This window comes from Pongo abelii, chromosome 1 (genome assembly GCF_028885655.2).
Source record: "Pongo abelii isolate AG06213 chromosome 1, NHGRI_mPonAbe1-v2.0_pri, whole genome shotgun sequence".
Taxonomy (NCBI): domain Eukaryota; kingdom Metazoa; phylum Chordata; class Mammalia; order Primates; family Hominidae; genus Pongo; species Pongo abelii.
In genome coordinates, this window is record NC_071985.2 from 78,666,716 (window position 1) to 78,683,965 (window position 17,250).

Here is a 17,250-nt window from a genome sequence, read left to right on the forward strand (position 1 = left end):
TCTTACTAGTTTAATCTAGGAGGGTTGTATATTTCCAGGAATTTACACATCTCCTCTAGGTTTTCTAGTTTGCGAGGGTAAAGGTGTTCATAGCAGCCTTGAATGATCTTTTGCATTTCTGCAATATTGTTTGTAATACATCCCATTTTGTTTCTAATTGAGCTTATTTGAATCTTTTCTCTTCTTTTCTTGAGTAATCTTTCTAATGGTCTATGAATTTTGTTTATCTTTTCAAAGAACCTGCTTTTTGCTTCATTTATCTCTTGTTTTCTTTTTTTGTTTGTTTGTTTCAATTGTATTTAGCTCTGCTCTGATCTTTGTTATTTCTTTTCTTCTGCTGGGTTTGGGTTTGGTTTATTCTTGTTGCTCTACTTCCTTGAGGTGTGGCCTTTAATTGTCTCTTTGTGCTCTTTCAGACTTTTTGAGGTAGGCATTTAATGCTATAAACTTTCCTTGTAGCATTGCTTTTGCTGTATTCCTGAGGTTATGATAGGTTTTGTCACTATTAACATTCAGTTCAAAAAAATTTTTTTTTTTGGCGACAGAGTTTCACTCTGTCATCCATACTGGAGTACAATGGTGCAATCTTGGCTCACTGCAACCTCGGTCTCCCAGATTCAAGCGATTCTCCTGCCTCAGCTTCCCAAGTAGCTGAGATTACAGGTATGCACCACCACACCTGGCAAATTTTGTATTTTTAGTAGAGACAGGGTTTCTTCATGTTGGTCAGGCTGGTCTCAAGTTCCCGACCTCAGGTGATCCACCCACCTCGGCCTCCCAAAGTGCTGGGATTACAGATGTGAGCCACCGTGCCTGGCCCAGTTCAAATAATTTTTTAATTTCTATTTTGATTTCATTGTTGACCCAAAGGTCATTCAGGAGCAGATTATTTAATTTACATGTATTCATATAGTTTTGAGTGTTCCTTTTGGAGTTAATTTCCAATTTTATTTCACTTTGCCCTGGGAGAGTACTTGATATAATTTCAGTTTTCTTAAATTTATTGAGACTTGTTTTGTGGTCTATCATATTGTCTATCTTGGAGAATGTTCCATGTGCTGAAGAATAGAATGTATATTCTGTAGTTGTTGGGTAGAATGCTCTGTAAATATCTGTTAAGTACATTTGTTCTAGGGCATAGTTTAAGTTCATTATTTCTTTGTTGACTTTCTGTCTTGATGACCTGCCTAGTGCTGTCAGTAGAGTATCGAAGTCCCCCACTATTATTGTGTTGCCGTCTATATAATTTCTTTCACCTAGTAGTAATTTATTATTATTATTATTATTATTTTTTGAGACAGAATCTTACTCTGTCACCCAGGCTGGAGTGCAGTGGTGCCATCTTGCCTCAATGCAACCTTCACCTCTCATGTAGCTGGGATTATAGGCATGCACCACCACACCCAGCTAGTTTTTCTATTTTTGGTAGAGATAGGGTTTCACTATGATGGCCAGGCTGATCTTCAACTCCTGGCCTCAAGTAATCTGCCTGCCTCGGCCTCCCAAAGCACTGGGATTACAGATGTGAGCCACCACGCCTAGCCAGTAGTAATTGTTTTATAAATTTGGGATCTCCAGTGTTAGATGCATATATATTTAGGATTGTCATATTTTCCTATTGGACTAATCCAATTATTATTATATAATGTTCTCTTTGTCTTTTTTAAACTGTCATTACTTTAAAGTCTGTTTTGTCTGATATAAGTATAGCTACTCTGGCTTGATTTTGGTTTCCATTAGCATGGAAGATATTTTTCCACCCCTTTACCTTAAGTCAGTGCGAGCCCTTGTGTGTTAGGTGAGTCACTTGAAGGCAGCTGATTCTTGGTTGGTGGATTTTCATCCATTCTGCCATTCTTTATCTTTTAAGTGAAACATTTAAGCCATTTACATTCAACATTTGTACTGAGATGTGAGGTACTATTCTATTCATCATGCTAGTTGTTACCTGAATACCTTGTTTTGTTTTCACTGTGTTTTATAGGCCCTATGAGATTTATGCTTTGAGGAAGATCTATTTTGGTATATTTTGAGGTTTTGTTTCAAGATTTAGAACTCCTTTTGGCATTTCTTGTAGTGCTGGCTTGGTAGTGGTGAATTCTCTCAGCATTTGTCTGAAAAAGAGTTTATCTTTCTTTCATTTATCAAGCTTAGTTTTGCTGGATACAAAGTTCTTGGCTGATAATTATTTTGTTTAAGGAGGCTAAAGATAGGACCCCAGGCAGGGCACAGTGGCTCACGCCTGTAATTCTAGCCCTTTGGGAGGCCGAGGGGGGGCGGAACACGAGGTCAAGAGATTGAGACCATCCTGGCCAATATGGTGAAATCCCATCTCTACCAAAAATACAAAAATTAGCTGGGCATGTTGGTGCGTGCCTGTAGTTCCAGCTACTTGGGAGGCTGAGGCAGGAGAATCGCTTGAACCCAGAAGGCAGAGGTTACAGTGAGCCAAGATCATGCCACTGCACTCCAGCCTGGGCCTCAGAGTGAGACTCCATCTTAAAAAGAAAGAAAGAAAGAAAAAAAAGATAGAACCCCAATCCCTCTGGCTTATAGGGTTTCTACTGAGAAATCTGCTGGTAATTCAATAGGTTCTCCTTTATGTTTTACCTGATGTTTTTGCCTCACAGCTCTTAAGATTATTTCCTTTGTCCTGACTTTAGATAACCTGATGATTATGTGCCTAGGTGATGATCTTTTTATGATAACTTTCCCAGGTGTTCCTTGAGTTTCTTGTATTTGAATGTCTAGATCTCTAGCAGGGCCAAGGAAGCTTTTTTTTTCATTATTATTCCCTCAAATATGTCTTCCAAACTTTTAGATTTCTTTTCTTCCTCAGGAACACAAATTATTCTTATGTTTGGTTATTTAACATAATCTCAAATTTCTTGGAAGCTTTGTTCTTTTTTTAAAATTCATTTTTTCTTTGTCTTTGTCTCATTGGGTTAATTTGAAAGCCTTGTCTTTGAGCTCTGAAGTTTTTTTTCTACTTGTTCTAGTCTATTGTTGAAACTTTCCAGTGTATTTGGTATTTCTCTAAGTGTGTCTTTCATTTCCAGAAGTTGTGATTGTTTTTTCTTTATGATATCTATTTTTCTGGAGAATTTTTAATCCATATCCTGTGTTGTTTTAAAAATGTCTTTAAGTTGGTTTTCACCCTTCTGTGGGTGGCAAGCCACCCAGGTGCCAAGGCAAGAGACCGAGGGCACAAGCTGTTCCAGTATAATAAAGAAAATATATAGAATAAGAATAGTTATACTAGAAATAGATTATGGATATGATTATATATGAATATTATTAATTAGTAGCATTATTCTTTATTCCAATATTATAATAATCTTTGTTCTACAATTATAACCTAGGAAAAACCAGGCCATACAGAGATAGGAACTGAAGGGACACAGTGGGAAGTGACCAGAAGACAAGAGTATGAGCCATCTGTCACGCCCAGACAGGGCCACTAGAGGGCTCCTTGTTCTAGTGGTAATGCCAATGCCTTGGAAGGCACCCGTTACTTAGCCGACTGGGAAAGGGGGTCTCTCTTTCCCCCAGGGGAGTTAGAGAAGACTCTGCTCCACCACCTCTTGTGGAAGGCCTGACGGCAGTCAGTCTCGACCGCAGCCATCCAGAGGCCTAACCGTTTCCCTGTGATGCTGTGCTTCAGCAGTCACGCTCCTGGTCTACTTTCATGTTCCGCCCTGTACACCTGGCTCTGCCTTCTAGATAGCAGTAGCAGAATTAGTGAAAGTACTAAAGTCTTTGAAATGCATAGAAGGAATAATGACATAAGCTGTCCCCTCTCTTTCTCCGCCTTGGCTACTAAACAGGGAAGGGCCCCCCCTGTCCGGCGGACACGTGACTCGTGTGATCTTACCTATCATTGGAGATGGCTCACACTCCTTACCCTGCCCTCTTGCCTTGTATCCAATAAATAACAGCAAAGTCAGGCATTCGAGGCCACTACTGGTCTCCGTGTCTAGGTGGTAGTGGTCCCCCGGGCCCAGCTGTCTTTTCTTCTATCTCTTTGTCTTGTGTCTTTATTTCTACAATCTCTTGTCTCCTCACATGAGGAGAAAAACACACAGGCCTGGTAGGACTGGACCCTACACTTTCTCTGGTACCTCCTTGAGTAGCTTAATAATCAACCTTCTGAATTCTTTATCTGGCAATTCAGAGGTTTCTTCTTGGTTTGGTTCCATTGCTAGAGAGCTAGTGTGATCTTTTAGGGGTGTCAAAGAACCTTGTTTTTTCATATTACCAGAATCACTTTTCTTGTTCCTTCTCATTTGGGAGGATTATTTCAGGTGAAAAATCTGGAACTCAAGGGCTGCTATTCAGGTTCTTTTGTTCCACCAGGTTATCCCTTGCTGTGGTGTTCTCTCCCTTCTCCTGGGATGGGGGCTTCCTGAAAGTTGGACTGCAGTGATTGTTATTGCCACCCAGCAGAGCTACTGGGCTCTGGGCTAGTACTGGGGATTGTCTGCAAAGAGTCCTGTGATGTGATCTGTCTTTTGGTCTCCCAGCTGTGGATACCCAGTGAAGGTGGTAGGGGAGTGAAGTGGACTCTGTGGGAATTGTTGGTTGTAGTTTTGTTTAGTGCACTGTTTTTCTAGAATGCTAGTAATCCTAGCAGTGAAGTTGTCATGTGGAAGGATTCAGGAACCTCTGGTTAGCCATGTTGTAGGCAGTGGAATTAGCTGTTGTTTTCTCCTTCTTTGGAGCAGGGTTGTTTTCTTATGAGTTGCTATAATGGTTTAAGTTGGGTGAACTCCAGCTAGGAAGTGGCGTTTTCAAGAGAGCACCAGCTGTGGTAGAAGGGGGATATAAGCTTGCCCTATGTTGGTCAGGATAAGTATTCAGGCTTCTCAGGTGATGGGCAGGGCCATAGAGCTCCCAAGAGTTTATGTCTTTTGTCTTCAGCTATCAGGGCAGGTAGAGAAAAACTATCAGATGGGGGCAGGGTTAGATAGGTCTGAGCTCAGACTCTTCTTTGGGGCTTGCTGAGGCCACTGTCCGGTATGGGGAGTGTGGTTCTCAGGCCAATGGAATTATGTTCCCAGGGGGATTATGGCTGCCTCTGCCATGTCATCCAGGTTGCCAGGGAAGTAGAGAAAGCCAGTGGTGGTTAGCCTCCTCCAGCTTCCATGCAGCCAGCAAGGCCGTCTCATTCCTGCTGTGCCCTGCCAACAGCACCGAGTTTATATTCAGGCAGCTGGTATGCAGGGCTGAGCTCTTGCCCCAGGCTGGCTGTAAGCTTCCGTGCTGAGAAGGGTAGCAGGACTTTCAGGCCTTGCCCCTCCCTGTCTGCCTACATCTTTTGCTGTAGCTTCTGAGCTGCTATCTGCACTTCCTGTTCACCCCCTGAGTTCTGCTCACAAAAATTCGTGCTGGGTCAAAATTTATTACAAAGTTCAGCTAGAAGCTTCTTTCACCATTTGACCCTTCCCTAATTCCTCTGGCTGCCTTCCCCAAGGACCCCTGTGAGATTAAGTCAGGGACGGTTTCCTTGGGCTCAAGCTGGGGACTGGGAGTGCCTACAAGGCTCTTCCCACTACTTTTTCTACTTTTTATATTTTGCTCAGCTCCCTAAATCTGTTTTAGCTCTAGGTAAGGTTAAATTCTTCTCCTGTGATCTGGATTTTCAGGTTCCCCAGTGTGGATGTGTGTTTGGAGGCAGGCTTTCCCCCCCCTCACATGTTGGGAACTCACAGTTTTTCTACTATCTCATAGAGTTTGCAACAGCAAACTGATTCTCTCAGAGGGTCTGTGAATTCTTTCAGTTTTCCTGATATGTTCCTGCAGTCGTACTTGAGCAAAATTTCATGATGTGAGCCTCTACAAGCTGTTCTGTTCATCCAAGTGGGAGCTACACATTAGTCCTGTCTCCTATCTGCCATTTTCTTTCTCACTGCACCCTCTTAGATTTTTTTCCTTTTTTTTTTTTTTTTTGAGACAGAGTCTCCCTCTGTCATCCAGGCTGGAATGCAGTGGCATGATCTTGGCTCACTGCAACCTCCACCTCCCAGGTTCAAGTGATTCTCATGCCTCAGCCTCCTGAGTAGCTGGGATTACAGGCACCCGTCACCATGCCCAGCTATTTTTTTTTTTTTTTGTATTTTTAGTAGAGACGGGGTTTCACCATGTTGGCCAGGCTAGTCTCAAACTCCTAACCTCAAGTGATCTGCCTGCCTCAGTTTCCTAGAGTGCTGGAATTATAGGCATGAGCCACTGCCCCGGACTACATTTTTAAAGACTTGTTTTGTGGCCTAACATATCTATTCTGGAATATGTTCTGTGTGTATACTTGAGAGGAATGTGTATTTTACTGGGGTTGGATGTATTGTCCTATATATGTCATTCAGGTCCATTTGGTCTAAAACAAGCTTGTCCAACCCATGGCCCATGGGCTACATGCAGCCCAGGATGGCTTTGAATGTGACCCAACACAAATTCATAAACTTTCTCAAAACATTATGAGATTTTTTTTTTCTTTTAGCTTATCAGCTATTGTTAATGTATTTTATATGTGGCTCAAGACAATTCTTCTTCCAATGTTGCCCAAGGAAGCCAAAAGATTGGACACCCATGATCTAATGTGTAGTTCAAGTCCAATGTTTCCTTATTAATTTTTTGTCTGGATGATCTGTTCATTATCAAAAATAGGGTTTGAAAGTCTCCTGCTATTATCATATTGCAATCTATCTTTCTCTTCAGATCTGTTAATATTTGCTTCATGTATTTAGGAGCTCCAGTGTTGGGGGTGTATATATTTACGGTTGTTACATCCTTCTCTCTAAATGTCTAAAATAAAGTTGTCATATCCTTTTGATTACTCGACCCCTTTATCACTATATAATGACAATTTTTATCCATTTTTACAGTTTTTTTACTTAAGATCTATTTTGTGTGTTATAAATATTGCCACTCCTGCTATCTTTTGTTTTCCATTTACATTAAATATCTGTTTCCATGTCTTTGCTTTTAGTCTAAGTGTGTCTTTATGATTGAATTATATAGGCAGCTTATGGTTGAACTTTTTTTTTTAAACCTATTTAGGCATTCTCTGTCTTTTGACTGGAGAATTTAATCCATTTACATTTTTTTTTTTTTTGAGACAGAGTTTCACTCTTGTTGCCCAGGCTGGAGTGCAATGGCATGATCTTGGCTCACCACAACCTCCGCCTCCCTGGTTCAAGCAATTCTCCTGCCTCAGCCTCCCAAGTAGCTGGGATTACAGGCATGTGCCTCCATGCATGGCTAATTTTGTATTTTTTGTAGAGACGGGGTTTCTCCATGTTGGTCAGGTTGGTCTCAAACTCCCGACCTCAAGTGATCCGCCTGACTTGGCCTCCCAAAGTGCTGGGGTTACAGGCATGAGCCATCGCACCCGGCAATCCATTTACATTTAAAGTAATTTTTGACAGGTAAGAAATTATGATTGCCATTATTTTAATTGTTTACTGACTGTTTTGTAGTTCCTTTTTTCCAATCTTGCTGTCTTCCTTTGTGATTCGTTGAATTTTTGTAGTGGTATGCTTTGATTTCTTTTTCTTTATCTTTGGTGTATCTACTAGAGATTTTTTCTTTGTGGTTACTATGGGGCTTACATAAAGTATCTTATAGTTATAACATTCTAGTTTAAGTTAATAACAGCTTAACTTCAAGCACATACAAAAACTGTATACTTTTACTTCTCCCTGATCCCATTTTATGCTATTGAAGTTACACTTTACATCTTTTATAGTGTATTTTCACTAAAAAACTATGGTAGCTATATGTTTTTAATTAATTATTTTATTTTTTATAGCGATAGAGTCTTGTTATGTTGTCTACGCTGGTTTCAAATTTCTGAACTCAAGTGATCCTCCTACCTCAGCCTCCCAAGTAGCTGGGACAGGTGCATGACACTGCACCTGGCATATAGTTATTTTAAATACTTTTAATTCCTGTTTTTAAATGCAACTTTACATGGACTGCTACTATACACAGCCTGTAATCCAGTTTGCCTGAATTTTCTCCTATCTCCTGAGAAGCATCGTAAGGCACCTGTACCGAACACAGTTTGAGAACTTCTGATCTGGTTTAAATCTCTCATGTACAAATGTGAAAGATGAGGTTCAGAGAAGGGTAATGACTTTTCTAAAGTTACTCAGATTGTTAGTGGCCAAGTTGTGGCTAAGAACTTGAAAGTTTAGAAAATGGCAATTCCCTTCTTCTAGTTGTCCTGGTCATAAATCTTGAACTAATCCTTGAGTCTTCTCTTTCCTTCACTCCCCATTTCTTGCTGTCCATTATCAACTGCCCTTCAAAAATATATTCAGAATTAGACAATCTCTCCCTTCTACTATGCTACAACTTTGATCCCAGTTACCATCATTTCTCTACTGCAATAGCATCCTGAATCCTCTCTCTGCTTTTCTCATTTTCCCCCTTCCTCCTTACCTCCCTTACTGGCTTTATTCAACACTGCAACCAGAGTGATCCTTTTAAAAATACCACATTTAATTGAATCTAAGATGCCACCAATTTAAGATGCAGTATTATCTTTTTAAATTTTTCCAATTTAATTTTTTTATAGAGATGGGGGTCTTGCTATGTTGCCCACAGTGGTCTTGAACTCCTGGGCTCAAGCAATCCTCCTGCCTTGGCCTCCCAAAGTGCTGGGATTACAGGCATGAGCCACTGCAACTGGCCCCACTATTAACTTATATATTACTAAGAAAGAAAGATGCTTCCAGTCATATGATGATTTATTTTTATTTTATTGATTGATTGATTGCTTCCTGCCCTTAGACACAACATATGATGATTTAAAAAATTTTTAAAGACATATTTTGAGACAGAGTTTCACTCTGTCATACAGGCTGGAGTGTGCTGGTGCAATCATGGCTCACTGCAGCCTCACCCTTTCAGGCCCATGCAATCCTCCTGCCTCAGTCTCCTGAATAGCTGGGACTACAGGTATGCACCACCATGCCTAGCTAATTTTTAAATTTTTTGTTTTTTTAGAAATGGGGTCTCACTATGTTGCCCATGCTGGTCTTGAACTCCTGGGCTCAAGCAATCCTCCTACCTCAGCCTCCCAAAATGTTGGGATTACAGGCATGAGCCACTGTGCCTGGCCCATATGATGATTTAATACTTTCCATCACTTACTTTTTTTTTTGTTGTTGTTCAGTAAAAGCTCTTTATTAATTCACACATGACAGCCTTGCTGTAGTTACAAAGTAAGATGGAACAGGTCCTGCCTCTAAGAACTCTAAGCAGACATTCAGGGAGCTCACAGATCAGTGTAACACCAATTGCTACTGTGGAAGCTCCAGGAGGGGAGAGGTGTTGATATGGTTTGGCTCTGTGTCCCCACCCAAATCTCATCTCGAATTGTAATCCCACATGTCAAGGGAGGGACCTGTAATCCCCACATGTTGAGGGTGGGAAGTGATTGGATTATGGGGGCAGTGTCCCCCTTGCCGTTCTCATGACAATGAGTGAGTCTCATGAGATCTTGATGGCTTTAAAAGTGGCAGTATTTCCTGTGCTCCCTCTCATTCTCTCTCCTGTTGTCTTGCTTACCCTTTGCCTTCCACCATTTTTTGTAAATTTCCTGAGGCTGCCTCAGCCATGTGGAACTGTGAGTTAATTAAGCCTCTTTCCTTTATAAATTACCCACTCTTGCTATTTCTTTACAGCAGTGTGAAAATGGACTAATATAGGTGTCACAGAGATGTTGCAGGAACATCTGGCAGTCTGTAGGGTTGGCCTTCACACGATTTTTGTTTTTGGCTTTGTGCTTTCCTTCAGAAAAGCTTCTCTGCTCTCCTAAGGCTGTTAGATGTTCCACCCATGTGCTCCCTCAGCTCCTTCTACTTACTTGTCACTTAATACTGTCTTCAGGTTACCTGCTTACTTGTGTGTTTTCTTCTTGGGATGCTAAGGTATTTGAGGATAAAGATTGTGCCATGGCTTGGTGAAGCTGCTCACAACTGTAATAACCCCAGTGCTTTGGGAGGCTGAAGCAGGAAGATCACTTGAGCTCGGGAGTTTGAGACCAGCCTGGGCAACACAGTGAGACCCCATCTCTCCAAAAAAAAAAAAAAAAAAAAAAGTAGTGGTGTGGTGTGTGTCAGGCCTCTGAGCCCAAGCTAAGCCATCATGTCCCCTGTGACCTGCATGTATACATCCAGATAGCCTGAAGCAACTGAAGATCCACAAAAGAACTGAAAATAGCCTTAACTGATGACATTCCACCATTGTGATTTGTTTCTCCCCCACCCTTAAGAAGGTTCTTTGTAATCTTCCCCACCCTTAAGAAGGTTCTTTGTAGTTCTTCCCACCCTTGAGAATGTACTTTGTGAGATCCACCCCCTGCCTGCAAAACATTGCTCCTAACTCCACCGCCTATCCCCAAACCTATAAGAACTAATGATAATCCCACCACCCTTTGCTGACTCTCTTTTTGGACTCAGCCCGCCTGCACCCAGGTGAAATAAACATAGCCTTGTTGCTCACACAAAGCCTGTTTGGTGGTCTCTTCACACGGATGTGAGTGACAGTGTGTACCTGTAGTCTCAGCTGAGTATGAGGATTGCTTAAGCACAGGAGATCGAGGCTGCAGTGAGCTGTAATCACACTGTGGCAGGCCAGGTCCCACTAATGCAGGCCTCCATAACAACTGTTTCAGTACTGACTGAGTGGTTAAGTTAAATATTGAAAGCTAAAAGAGCTAGTGCCCTTGTACAAAGTTTGGAATGTGACAAAAGCCCACCAAGAGTTCTGCTTAGGCTTTTCCTCGGCCTTAAAGCATGACAAGATAATGAAGGAATTCTTAACAGGACCTGTTGAGGATTAAACAAGTTTTATTGTGGGCCTGAAGAAACTCTCCAGTCCTCCACAAACAAGCTTTATTGGGGACTAAAGTAAGTCCCCAAACCTCCATGACTTAGCAGGAGACAAGATAATGGTCGGTAATCACCCCAGCACCTGGACCCATTTAGATTAAGTAAATTTACTGAGGCTCCAGAGGAAGGTCTTCAGGACTCAGACCTTAGTTATAGATTAAAAGAAGTTAATCACTCATGTCTTTAGATTAATGCCCACTTACACGTACACATATAGCTTAGAAGGTATTGTAATTTTGAGTTGGTCTGGCGATAATTTCCAGCCCTTCTCCCTGTAACCAGTTATAGAAATAAAACTCCCTTTTCTCCCAGTTCATCTGCTTCTCATTATTGGGCCACAAGAATAAGGAACCTGACCCTTGGTTTGGTCTGGGAACAACATCACGGCACCTCAGCCTGGGTGACAGAATGAGACTCTGTTTCAAAAAAATAAATAAATAAAGGGATTGTGCCTCACTTATTATAGGATCTATAGGAACTACTAAAACAGGCTCATTGTCTGGGGTAAATACCAAGGTTCTTGATCTCATGGCCAAGGAAATCAAGGATGCAGATGCGTACAGACTGAGATTGGAGCAGGAGTTTAAAAGGTGAGAAGAAAGAACAGCTCTCTGTCACAGAGAGGGGTCCAAACTGATTGCCAAGTTGTAGTAAAAATGTTAGGGTTTTTAAAAAATGAGCTAGTGAGAAGGGGGTGTCTTATCTCCGTAAGGCCTGAAGAACTGGTTAGGACCAGGTGTGCCATCGGCATAGAGAAGAGTTTCTAATAGCCCCACCCCATTCTTTGATTATGCAGGCAGGCTCTTAGTTTGTGCTGCTCTGCTGCTGCTTATCTGCGTGTGCTAAAAGGAGAGGGAGAGTTTCTGTGCCGGTTCCCAGGCACCTTCTTGCAGCTGCAGGCCTCCCCCGCCCAGTTCGTGCTTCCAGCTTCCCTATCTTAGTGAGGCTAAAGAAAGGGAAATGAATGTGCTTATTAAGGTGCACTGGGGGCGGGGCGCGGTGCGGTGGCTCACGCCTGTAATCCCAGCACTTTGGGAGGCTGAGGCAGGCAGATCACGAGGTCAGGAGATTGAGACCATCCTGGCTAACACAGTGAAACCCCGTCTCTGCTAAAAATACAAAAAATTAGCCAGGCATGGTGGCGGGTGCCTGTAGTCCCAGCTACTTGGGAGGCTGAGGCAGGAGAATGGCATGAACCCGGGAGGCAGAGCTTGCAGTGAGCCGAGACTGTGCCACTGCACTCCAGCCTAGGCGACAGAGCGACACTCCGACTCAAAAAAAAAAAAAAAGTGCACTGTTTTTACTGGGGCCCATTGTAGGTATGTGAAGTTTGGTGATAACCAGGAAGCTCCCCACTCTGTGCCCAAGTTGCCTATCTGTGTTTCACAGCCTGATCTTCCAGACTGCTCTTTGTTAGAGGAGAAGTGATTTCTTTGAACTGCATGAGGTTAGAAAGGGAGCAATTTCCGAGCTGCTTTTTGTTAGAAGGAAAGTTTTCTACTGGGGAGTCTCTTCATCCTAACAATCTACCTAAATGATGTCTTTCTATCTCCTATTATCACTATTATAGTGATGACACACAATAAACGATCAATTACTGTTAAATTAATAAATGTTATATAGGCTGATCATATTATCAATGCCCAGGCATTAGAAAAAAGCCTGAGTCCCCCCAAACTTTATTTACTACATATACCAGTAATTATCCTGCCAAACTTAAGAAAAAAATACTGTTTTTTGCTTTAAGAGATACCATTATGTAAGATGACCAGTCATCCTGGGAAAATCACTATGATTGGTCATCCTACGATTATGATAATAGTACACAAGCCTTTACAATTTTATTGTGACCCCATGGAGCTTTTATGTCTGTACTTGTATATTTTTAAAGGAGTTAAAAAGCAGACTTTGTGCCTTTGCATGTACTTGAAATTTTTTTCTCCTTAAAATTATGTTTTTAAATTCACATGATATTTATGACAGATTAAGCTACAGTCATCCTTGACTCCCCTAATTTTTTCTTCTACATAATTAATTACTATTTTTAGTTTGCATGTATCCTTGGGGTCTTTATTTATCCATTTATATGCATATTTATACAACTAAACTGATGAAAATACACAGTATTATTTTTGGAGTGCTTATTTTAAAAATATATTATGCAAATTGTTTTTTACTTAAAAATTCACTATAGTTCATTTTAATGAGAACTCTATAGCATTTACCAAGTATAATTAAACATAACTAAATATAAAAAACAATCCAGCCTAGGCAACATGGCAAAACTCTGTCTCTACAAAAAATACAAAAGTTAGCTGGACTTGGTGGTGTGTGTCTATTTGCCAGCTACACAGGAGGCTGAGGTGGGAGGAGAGCTTGAGGCTGGAAGGTTGAAGCTGCAGTGAGCTGCACACCACTGCACTCCAGCCTGGGTGACAGAGTGAGACCCTGTCTGAAAAAACAAAAACAAAAACAAAAAAGAACGAATAGTAGTTTTTGTATCAATCTAGGTATTCCTAAGGAATTAATAATAACTCTCTCTCTCTCTCTTTTTTCTCTCTGAGACAGAGTCCCAGTCTGTTGTACAGGATGGAGTACAGTAGTGTGATCTCAGCTCACTGTAGCCTCCTCCTCTGGGGTTCAAGTGATTCTGGTGCCTCCTCCAGTAGCTGGGACTTCAGGCACATGCCACCATGCCTGGCTAATTTTTGTGTTTTTAGTAGAGAGTGGGGGTTTCCCCATGTTGGCCAGGCTGGTCTCGAACTCCTGGCCTCAAGTGATCTGCTCATCTCAGCCTCTGAAAGTGCTGGGATTACAGGTGCGAGCCACCACACCTGCCTTTTTCTTTTCTTTTTGCAAGTTAAAAATATTTATTGCTATTCCAGGCTTCAAATGAGCCCAGAACCCAGGTCTGGTGTGTGGTTCAGAAGTTGTCATGGCATAACAGGGTGGTGGACAAATCCGGGCAACCTGACCTTGAGTCCACCTTATCTTCCTTGGACCCCTGCTCCACAAAGCAGCTGTTGGTGGGGCCAACTCTTCCACATCTGCCTCATTCACCCTACAGAGCTCCAAGACTGGGGCAGGTAGCCTGCTGATCTCCACAGCTTACAGATGAGAGGCTGCCCATACCTCTCCTAGCACTGGAAGAGCCTTCTCCTTAAGATCAGACACGATGGATTTGGCCTTGTGGAGGGAGAAGTGGTGCCACAGGAGTTGTTTTAAGAGGACAAGGCATGCACCGTCTCAGATCAGAGGCTGCAAAATGGCCACCCACAAGCTGGCTTTCCCCACTCACACGTCTGCTCGGCCCCTTTGGGCTTTACACTGTTTAAGGAAAATAATTGCCAGGCACTATGGCTCACACCTGTAATCCCAGCACTTTGGGAGGCCGAGGCCGGTGGATCACGAGGTCAAGAGATCGAGACCATCCTGGCCAACATGGTGAAACCCTGTCTCTACTAAAAAGGCAAAAATTAGCTGGGCGTGGTGGTGCATGCCTGTAATCCCAGCTACTCAAGAGGCTGAGGCAGGAGAATCGTTTGAACCCGGGAGGCGGAGGTTGCAGTGAACCGAGATCGTGCGACTGCACTCCAGCCCGGTGACAGAAGGAGACTCTGTCTCAAAAAAAAAAAAAAAGAAAAAGAAAAATAATTATTTGCCAATCTTTTAAAATGGTAAGATTTCATATAAAATTCTGGATTTTTGGCTTCTCTAGGTGTAAAAGTTGAAACTATCTGTCAAATACTGGGCCTGTGACATTCTTATGTGGCACTAACTTGTTATAGCAAGGTAGCAGTTGTCTTCACAGACTAGCTGGCTGTGCACTCTCCAACTTACTCCAGTCCTTGTCACCCTTAATTATATTTCCAACTGGAGACCAGGCCTCAGCGGCCTTGTATCAATGCACATGTGCTGTGACTTTCTGTATAGAATAAGAAAGAGTTACATTCTAGTATCACCTTTATCTAAAAAGGAAAAACAAACATCTCCCTTGGAAACAACCTATTTCTGATGGTCCTTGTCACTCATCTCTTGCTTGGCCCTGTGGGCACCTGTGTTTGTAAACAATAGAGCACTCCTATCTCCTATCTCCCCCAAGAGACTCCTCCCACACACACCCTGCTCTCCAGGATACACTGTACCCCAGTATTAATTGGGCAAATCTAGAAAAGAAATCAAAATTAATCATAGAAGTTAAGGGATAAATATTCCAAGACTAACTACTTTTCCCCTTAATTGTAAGAGGGAGCTGGAGTAGAACAAAAATGTTAATACTCTCACTGTTCTTTTAACTCAGTGACAAAAAAAGTCACAAAGATTTTTCAGGAGGTCAAGATTAGATCAGTGTAAACATGAGGTCCCAAAACACATTGGTTCCCATTCCTCAACTATTTTGGAAATGAACGATACTCTTTAGAGAGAATGTCTAAACGAGGATGGGTAATGTGGCCAGCCCAGCAGATGTCCTGGGCTATCAAGAACTGTTCAACTCTGGCCAGGCATGGTGGCTCACCCTGTAATTCCAGCACTTTGGGAGGCTAAGGCAGGCAGATCACTTGAGGTCAGGAGTTCGAGACCAGCCTGGCTAACATGGCAAAACCCTGTCTTTACTAAAAATACAAAAATTAGCTGAGCACCATGGTGCCTGTCTGTAATCCCAGCTATTCGGAAGGCTGAGGCAGGAGAAGCGCTTCAATTTGGGAGGTGGAAGTTGCCCTGAGCTGGGATCGTGCCAGTGCACTCCAGCCTGGGTGACAGAGCGAAACTCTGTCTCAAAAAACAAACAAACAAAACAAAACAAAACAAAAAAACTGTCCAACTCATCCTGCCTTAGTTCAGGGCTGCTTGTCCCAGCCTAAAATGTAAGTGGCACAAAATGATTTTCAGTGAAGATAGCTGACTCATTGCAGAAAGGGGCTTGAAGGCATGCAGAGAGTCAAAATTTGACGTTGGCAAGCATGAGACAGAGGAAAAGGAACCTTCCTCACATCCTTTCATTCTGCTGTGGCTGATGCCATGTTATATTCCCTTTAGAGAGACAGCAATCTTTTTTTTTTTCGAGACAGAGTCTCGCTCTGTTGCCCAGGCTGGAGTGCAGTGGCACAGTCTCGCTCACTGCAAGCTCCGCCTCCCGGGTTCATGCCATTCTCCTGCCTCAGCCTCCCGAGTAGGTGGGACTACAGGCGCCCGCCACCGGTTTCACCTTGTTAGCCAGGATGGGGGAGACAGCAATCTTGATGCAACTCAGACTCTTTCCTCCACTGCTCAGGATGCTCTCAATGTGGTAGTTTCTGGTGCTGAGCCAGCTGGGCAGCTCCAGGTCAGGCACAGTGAACTCACTCATGGTGAGTAGGTGCCTACTTTGAAGGGACAGTGGCAAAGAAGCCCATAGATATGCAGGGGCTCTGGGCAGAGCTCCCCAGGAGGAATGAAAGTATCAAGCACATCACAGAAGTCTTCATAGGCACAGCTACCAATCTGTTCCATGCATGAGATCTTGACCCAGAAGCCAGACACTTCCTTCTCTACAGTTAATTCCACCTTCAGAGGAGATTTGAGGGGGACACTGGTTCTTGTCCTCAGCACTGATGATCATGTTCCCAGGAACGACGTTGGGGTCAGCTTCCAGAGACAGGCTTTTGATCACCACAGAGTCCTTCCCTTTGTCCCAGTTATCCCAGGGAAAGCTACTGATCTGGTTCAGGTGGACGTGGGCAGGGGCTGCTAGGCCTGCAAGAAGCAAGCCCAGGACAATCAGGAATGGAGCCTCCATCAGGGATTGCACAGCGAAGGGTGAGTCTGTGTGGAGTTAACCACCCACATTTTCAATCCTTTAAGTTACAAATCTCAATAAACAAAGTTCTGGAAAAAAAATTATTCTGGCTTGTGTTGTGATTCTACCTCTTAGCCTGGTGAAAGAGAGACACAGAGAGCGAGAAGAAAGGAGAAGGGAAACAGAGAAAGGGAATAGTGTGATGGGGTGGGATGACAAGAGAACCTTGATTTATGGTTTCGTCAAGACTGCACACAATGGAGAAGGTCTTTTCTGTAAAAGAAATTAGGAGTGTTGTCACAAAGAGGGGCAACAAATATGCTAGGCAGTCAAAATTTCCACAGCAGATATTCTATGCTTTTAAGCAAAACTTTTTCAGATGTCAAAATAGTCAGCATATGCGTAATTCATGTAATTATGATTGTTTTCCTAAAAGGGGAAGTCATTTTTCTTAGTAGACAGATGCTTATATATTCGTTGCCCCAAATGGGCCATTTATCTATTCAACATATATTTGTCGAACATTGATCACGTTTCAGTCACTGTTTTAGGTGTGGGTGATAGTGGTGAACAGAA

General features: G+C 42.6%; 1 pseudogene; it reads right to left on the bottom strand.

Annotated features, from left to right (window-relative positions):
* LOC100442697 (ganglioside GM2 activator-like) overlaps positions 1-16,680 on the bottom strand; it is an 89,769-nt pseudogene extending 73,089 nt beyond the window's left edge.
* Between the last annotated feature and the right edge of the window lie 570 nt (positions 16,681-17,250).